Here is an 8,361-nt window from a genome sequence, read left to right as displayed (position 1 = left end):
AAGGTCAACTGCGGGAAGTCGGAGACCATGCTGTTCGGGCAGTGGGACCTGACTTCTGAGCCGATCCCGTTTCCCGTCAAAAGATCCTGGGAGTCTGGTTCGGTAGAGACGGCGCGGCCGTGAAAAGCTGGGAGGAGAGACTTAACAAAGTAAAGCAGAAATTTGGGCTGTGGAGCCTCAGAGACCTTACCATCGAAGGGAAAGTGCTGGTGCTGCGCAACGAGATTCTTCCCGTGCTGCAGTATGTGGCTCAGGCCTGGCCCTTGCTGGTCACCATTCACCGAGCCATCAACCGAGCAGTTTTCCACTTCATCTGGGGCTCCAAAATGGACAGAGTAAAGCACGCAGTGATGTACAAGGAACCCGGCAAGGGAGGCAAAGGAGTGCCTGACATCCCTACCATGCTGAGGACCTTCTTTGTGTGGACTCTCAGAGACGTAGTGAAAGGCTCTGCTGGAAACTCCATGTCTCGCTTCTTCCTGCTGCCCCTGTGGAGGCAGCTCAAGTGGGAAAAGTGGGACAGCTCCGTCCCTTACAATTGGACCATGCCCAGGTTCTACTCGGACGTGGGCAAATTTGTAAGGGAGCACCAACTGGAGGGAGTTAAACCAGGTTACCCCGTGTGATCCACAAGCTCATCAGAGCCAAAGACACTATCGAGAACATCCCAGGGCTCCCCGACGCCACAGCCAAGACTGTCTGGGCTAACGTGTCGTCGAGCAGGCTAACCAACAGGCATAAAGACATTGCATGGATGGCCATTCAGGGAGGCCTCCCCCTAAGGACATTTATGCATGCCAGGGGGCTGTGCAGATATAGACACTGCCCACAGTGCATTGTGGAGGAGGAGACTTCCCTTCACTTGTTCTGGCAGTGCCCGTTTGCACAGGCCTTGTTCAGAGCCCTGGAGCTGGATCTCAAGGACTCTATCGAGAGAAAGTACCTGTCCTACCATTCGGTACTTTACGGACTTTTTCCAGGAACACACACGGAGAGCGCCATTGAGGATGCTTGGCGTCTCATGTGCTGTGTAAAGGACGCTCTATTGTTTGCCAGGAACCGCCTGGTGCTGAGGAGGGAGCAGGTCACAGTCCGTGACTGCCGCAGGCTTATCCACAGCCTGCTGAGAGACTACTCTCTCAAGGACAGTCTAGAGGCTGAAGACTAGCCCGATTCTCCTCGGCCCCCTCTCCCCCCTTCCCCCCCCCCCATTTCCCCAGGTTATGTTCCACTAAAGTGCTAACCATATGTGCCACGTCTGGGAATGTAATTGTACACTGCTTCTACTGAGCGTTCCGTAACTGAAGTCGTACTGTAACGTGTATTGCCCTGCGCTGCGTAGCAGTACTGCTTATCGTCCATCTGTACCAATATTACCGATCTATGTATTCCTGCTAAAACAGGTTGATGTCTGTTTTATCATAATCAGTTTTGTATAATAAACTTAAATACAAAAAACAGCTGCCGCTTCTTGGCCTTTTTGGCTAAGATCAAGTGTCTTGCCTGAGGCTCGTAACGATTGGTTGTTGTTGGACCTCGGCCTTTCTACTTATGTAGGCATGCTGCTATCGGGTTTCTAACTGATGCCTTTCTGAACAAAACGAGATTCGGTCACGGTTCCATTTGCTCTTGGCCTCCGGGCCTGCAGACCCTCGGAACCCGCTGGTACCTGTAACCTGTGCGGCGATCCTGACCACATCTACAAGGATTGCCTCAAAAGATCAAGGTCATACGCAGCGGTAGCAGCAGCCAAGGCTCCGGCCAAGGTCCCCTCATCCGCCACGACCAAGGCGCCGGCACCGCAGACACCCCCACTGGCAACCCCGAAAGCAGCACCCAGGAAAGGTAAGAAAGCGGCTCCCCTCCCTGCCAAGGCTGCCGTGGCCCTGCCCGCTGTCAAGGCTCCCCCTCCCCCCCCAGAGGCAGTGCCATCCCCTCCTGTGCTGTCTCTGACCCTCCCTGCTTCACCCCCTTCTCCACCCCCCCTCCTCCCTCTCTCTGCAGCAGCTCTAACCCCGTCCCTAGCTGCTGTAGACCCCGACCCTTTCCCCCCTCTTGTTTCCGCTGCAGACAACCCCCTAGAGATGCTGCCAAAAGGAGCCGGAGCCAAAAAACTTAAACACAGCGGCAAGAAGGAAGAGAAGGACGAGGACAGCGAGACTGAGACGAGCCCCACCAGGATCTCTGTCCAGAAGAGGGCGCCACCACCAGCCCCCACCGTTCCCTCTCCCTCTCCTCCCGAGCCCGCTAATGACAAAGACGAGACGCTCGAAAAGATGGTCCAGGACCTGACCCCATCGGATGAGCCAGCCGCCGAGAACGAGGCTCTGATCCTCAACCAGCTGGACATCGACAACCAGGTCTCCCTGGTAACTAGTGCCTCTGTTTGAGCTGACCTTCTTTTTACTCCCAACTATTGGCGTCAATTTCCTCCATTAATGTGAGGAGCATGAAGGACCAGTTCCGAAGGCGCGGTTTACTAACCTTCCTTTCTTCCCAGCAGTGTGATGTATATATGTTGCAGGAATGTGCTTTACCCTTCCCTCCTTCTTATCGCCATCTATGCAGGGAATGGTCTCACGGCCCGTCCTTTTGGTCCGGCGGGAACGGCTGCAAGTCGGCGGGGGTTGCTATCCTGATCCGAGGAGCCAACTTCACGGTGGACGCTGTCCAGGAGATGGTCTGCGACAGACTTCTAGTTGTGGACGGATCCTGGACGGGGGAGCCTGTCAGGCTCATCACCATGTACGCCTCCCCGGAAAAGAAGCAACGCCTGGAGCTACTCCAGAACCTGCGGACCCAGCTGACCACCACCAGGGCCATAGTGATGGGCGGGGACTTCAACTGCCCGATCGAGGAAGGAGGGCGCACTTCCACCCACGCAACAAACCTGGACGTGACTTCGAAACTGCTCAGAGAGATTGTCACAGAGGCATCCTTAAAGGACGCTATGGGCTCCATCATGACCGGCTCCGTGAACTATTCTTGGAGCCGGCCTGATGACTCTGTGCGTTCCCGGATAGGCTTTGTGTTCACCTCTCGAGCGGTAGAGCATCAGCAGTGCTCCATGGTGCCCTGCTACTTCTCAGACCACAGGGCTGTCCGGCTCCAGTGTGCCCTGGGCAAAGGGTTTCCTCCCGGTCCAGGCTCCTGGAAGCTGAACTGTGCCCTGTTAGAGAGGCAGGAAATTGTGGATGAGCTGCGTAATGTAAATGCTGATTGTGTCAGTACCAAGTATCTGTTCCCCACTGTAGCCCAGTGGTGGGAGTTTACTAAAGTAAAGTTGCGCTCTTTCTTTCAGGCTAAAGGAAGACTCCAGGCGTGTGAGAGGAAGAGGAAATTCAGACGGCTGCAACACAAGCTGCAGTCCCTGTTGGACCTCCAACAGTACGGATGGGACGTGGACGAGGAGCTGGAGGAGACCAAAGAGGGCCTGAAAAGGCACTTTGAGGAGGAATCCAAGCAAATCGTCTTCCGTTCCAAGGTGGAGAACCTGGAGAAGGGTGAGAAATGTAACTGTTTCTTTTTCAGGAAGCTCCATTCCGCCCACACGCCCCTGACGGAAATGAGAGACAGCGAAGGCGTGGTACGACAGGGGAAGGAGGAGGTCCAGAAAGTGGTCGTCGACTACTACCGAGATCTCTACTCCCCCAAAGACACAGACCCGGAGGCTGCTGAACGGTTCCTGTCAGGTATCACTAACACCATTGATCCCGCAGGTCATGCAGCCATGGACGCCCCCTTGACGCTGGAGGAGCTGCACTCTGCCGCCAAATCCTTCAGGAAGGGCAGGACACTGGGCAGTGACGGTCTCCCAGCCGAGTTGTACACAACGCTGTGGGACCTCATCAACCTGTACGAGGAGATGGTGGTGGAGGGCAGGATGCCCCCCACGCTGAGAGAGGGAATGATCACGATCCTGTATAAGCGGAAGGGGGAGAGATGCGACCTGAAAAATTGGCGTCCCATCTCTCTCCTGAACGTGGACTACAAGATCCTCGCCAAGGTACTAGCCACCAGGTTGAAGAAAGTCATCGGGCAGATCGTCCACCCCGACCAGACCTGCGGCATCCCAGGGCGCCGGATCGCGGACAGCGTGGCCCTCATCAGGGACAAGATCTACTACATCAAGGACCGCAACGTCCATGCCGCTCTGGTCACCCTAGACCAAGAGAAGGCATTTGATCGACTGTCTCATGGTGTAAGGCACCTACCTTAAGTGGCTCCCGGACATCCTCTCCTCACTCCCGGCAGAAACGCCGGCACCGTTCACTGAAGCATGAAGCAGCCGCTCGCGCGCGGCCGCTTCATGAATATTTATGAGGCTGACCGCCGGCTGGATTCCGCTGCGTCGCTATGGCGACGCAGAACGCGATCACGTCCCGGACGTCGGGGAACGCCCCCCGGGCTATTTAAACCTCACTTACCGTTTCCTCAGTGCTCAGTTATACTGGTGCTTCCTGTATCTCGTGAGCTCCTCCAGTACTTCAGTTGTTTGTTCTGTTTACCCGGTATTTGACCCTGGTCTGCTTAACGGTTCCTGTGTACTTCTGGTATCCTGACTCTGGCTCTTCCTACGACTACGTGTACCTCTGGCATCCTGACCCCGGCTATCCTACTACTACGTGTACCTCTGGCATCCTGACCCTGGCTATCCATACCGACTACGTGTACCTCTGGCATCCTGACCCGGCTATCCATACCGTCTACGTGTACCTCTGGCATCCCGACCCTGGTCTACTAAGCGGCTTCCCTCTGACCACCCGTGCTTACAGTTACACCGCCAAGCGCCCTGTTACCCTCTCCAGGCCCCTTGTGCGTGTTCTGTTCTGAGCAAGTGTGTTCCATTCCTGCATTCCGGATTCCTCCTGGTAAGATGAACCTCACACATGGTTTTATGGGTCAGGTACTGCGGAGGTTTTGGCTGGGGGAGATGTTCTGTTCTTATGCTAACCTGATGTACCTTGATATCCGCAGCTCGGTGCTGGTGAACAGTTGGAAGACTGACCCCTTCCCTGTCCTCTCTGGGGTCAGATAAGGCTGCCCTCTCTCACCTCATCTTTTTGTCTGTTGTATAGAGCTCTTCGCCCAGTGCACCAAACGGAATCCAGAGATCATAGGGATCACCACGCCGGGCAGAGACAAGAAGGAGATAAAGTGCTCACTCTACATGGACGACGTGACTATCTTCTGCGCGGATCGCCGGTCGGTAAGAGCGCTCATCCAGACGTGCGAGGACTTCAGCCGAGCTTCAGGCGCAAAGGTCAACTGCGGGAAGTCGGAGACCATGCTGTTCGGGCAGTGGGACCTGACTTCTGAGCCGATCCCGTTTCCCGTCAAAAGATCCTGGGAGTCTGGTTCGGTAGAGACGGCGCGGCCGTGAAAAGCTGGGAGGAGAGACTTAACAAAGTAAAGCAGAAATTTGGGCTGTGGAGCCTCAGAGACCTTACCATCGAAGGGAAAGTGCTGGTGCTGCGCAACGAGATTCTTCCCGTGCTGCAGTACGTGGCTCAGGCTTGGCCGTTTCTGGTCACCATTCACCGAGCCATCAACCGAGCAGTTTTCCACTTCATCTGCGCCGGGGTTTGTTGTCAGATCTCGGCGCACAGCACTGAAGCCGCGCCCACCGCTGTCCGTGCCCTCTGACCCGGAAGAAGACAGAGAAGACAGAAGAACTGAAGAAGAGGAGCGAAGAGGAGGAAAAGAAGCTGAAAGAAGAAAGGAAAGGTAGGAAAGCATTCAGTGAGAGTGGATTGGTGTGTGTGTGGATTAGTATATATGTGTGGATGGATATATGTGCGGATTAGTATATATGCGTGGATTGGTATATGTGTGGTTTGGTGTATATGTGTGGATTGGTGTATTTGTGTGGTTTGGTGTATATGTGTGGTTTGGTGTATATGTGTGGATTAGTATATATGTGTGGATTGGTATGCGTGTGGATTGGTGTATATGTGTGGATTGGTGTATATGTGTGGATCGGTGTATATGTGTGGTTTGGTGTATATGTGTGGATTAGTATATATGTGTGGATTGGTATATATGTGTGGTTTGGTGTATATGTGTGGATTAGTATATATGTGTGGATTGGTGTATATGTGTGGATTGGTGTATATGTGTGGATTGGTATATATGCGTGTGGATTGGTGTATATGTGTGGATTGGTGTATATGTGTGGATCGGTGTATATGTGTGGTTTGGTGTATATGTGTGGATTAGTATATATGTGTGGATTGGTATATATGTGTGGTTTGGTGTATATGTGTGGATTAGTATATATGTGTGGATTGGTGTATATGTGTGGATTGGTGTATATGTGTGGATTGGTATATATGTGTGGTTTGGTATATATGTGTGGTTTGGTATATATGTGTGGATTAGTATATATGTGTGGATTGGTATATATGTGTGGATTAGTATATATGTGTGGATTGGTGTATATGTGTGGATTAGTATATATGTGTGGTTTGGTGTATGTGTGTGTGTGGATGAGTATGTGTGTGGATGAGTATGTGTGTGGATGAGTATGTGTGTGGATTGGTATATGTGTGGATTGGTAAGTGTGTGAGAGTGATAGGTGTTATGCTGTACCATTTCCAATGTCTTTTTCATGATCTAATTATGCTCTAAAAGTACATCATAACTCCCATCACTCTATACTGTTCCATACAGTGGCAGATCTGGGAGGCAGAGGCCTTGCACCCCCACCGCAGGACTCCTGAAAGGAGGGGGTAGATAGTTAGGAGGGGTAGATACGGAGAAGGGAGTGAGACAAGGGAAAGGGGGTAGATAGGGAGAAGGGAGTGAGAAGGGGTAGCTAGGGGAGAAGGGAGGGAGAAGGGGTAGCTAGGGGAGAAGGGAGGGAGAAGGGGTAGATAGGGCAGAAGGGAGTGAGAAGGGGTAGATAGGGCAATCATACTCCTATCATGCCAAGTCTGCGAGTACATCCTGGAATCTGGATATGCCTGGGCATGATAGGAATGTGATTGCTGTTCCGGCGCTCAGCGCACCACGGGAAGACGGACGCCTCCCGCTCCCACCGCAGATATTGGAAAGAGCTAATACTTAATTCTCTGTTGTTATTATTTAAGCTCAATAGTTTGCATCTCTTGTTTCCCACAGTCCTCTGAAATGTCCCCTTGGTCCCACTGCCTTTCCTAAAATAATCTCTTTCTATTAATATGTTATATTGATGCATACTGTTGTGTATAGTCATTTTGTACCGAAAAAACGTCCTCTCCATGTTTAATATGCAGTGTTGGCACTTTGAGGTCTGCAACTTGTTTTGATGCACAAAAATGGGCACTCAGGCCCAAAAACGTTCACCATCACTGGTCTAGAGGCTGAAGACTAGCTCCATTCTCCTCGGCCCCCTTTCCCCCCATTTTCCCAGGTTATGTTCCACTAAAGTGCTAACCATATGTGCCATGTTTGGGAATGTAATTGTACACTGCTTCTACTGAGCTTTCCGTAAACTGAAGTCGTACTGTAACGTGTATTGCCCTGCGCTGCGTCGCAGTACTGCTTATCGACTATCTGTACCAATATTACTGATCTATGTATTCCTTCTAAAACAGGTTGATGTCTGTTTTATCATAATCAGTTTTGTATAATAAACTTAAATACAAAACAGTTGCCGCTTCTTGGCCTTTTGGCTAAGATCAAGTGTAGTACCCCTTTTGCCTGGGGGGGAAACACTGATCCTCTGGCCTTAGGGCCGGGAAAGCATGGAGCCCGAGGTGCTTAAATTGCCCTGGCAGAGATGCCGGAGTCTCCGTGCGCAGTATTGCACGCCGCTGCGCACGGAGAGCGCATGTTTTTGCACAGGCGGCCTTCCTACACTTCCTCCATTACACCATACGGGCATGGAGTGAAATTTATTTTTGAATCTGGCTAGGCCAGTCACGGCCTGCCCTTATTTATTTATTTTTATTTATACATCACAATGTGTTGAAGCACGTGTGCCGATTAATTGCCTTTTTTGATTTCACGGTTGCCGAACCACTTTGCGAGGCCACGTTCACTCTTTGATTTTCGTTTAGGACACTTTTGTTTTGGATCACTGTTTTTTGGCAGTGAAGCCTAAAGGGGGTTACTCCCTTGCGGGAGTGCCCCGAAGGCAAAGGGGTCTCACCCTTCGGGGTGAGACTCGAAGATCCGGCCCTCCCATGGGGGGGAAGGAATTTGTCTGGGTTCCCCTTGAGGGGACCCGGTATCGTATACTGGGCTTCTGTTGCCCCCTCGGAGCACAGATCAGCACCAATGGAGCACGCACCTCGGGCTCCAAAAAAAAAAAAAAACAGCTGTCCATGAGTGGTGATCTGGCTGCTGAATCTCTTAAATGAGTTTTGTCAAAGTTGT

General features: G+C 52.0%; 1 pseudogene; it reads left to right on the top strand.

Moving 5' to 3' along the window:
• Window positions 1-7,635: 7,635 nt before the first annotated feature.
• LOC149281204 (U2 spliceosomal RNA) lies at window positions 7,636-7,816 on the top strand (annotated as a pseudogene).
• Window positions 7,817-8,361: the final 545 nt, after the last annotated feature.

This window comes from Sceloporus occidentalis, unplaced genomic scaffold (assembly GCF_023333645.1).
Source record: "Sceloporus occidentalis isolate IW3139 unplaced genomic scaffold, rSceOcc1.0.p SCAF_137, whole genome shotgun sequence".
In the NCBI taxonomy this organism is placed as follows: domain Eukaryota; kingdom Metazoa; phylum Chordata; class Lepidosauria; order Squamata; family Phrynosomatidae; genus Sceloporus; species Sceloporus occidentalis.
The sequence above is the reverse complement of the archived record's forward strand: the minus strand, read 5'-3'. Positions and strand labels throughout refer to the sequence as shown.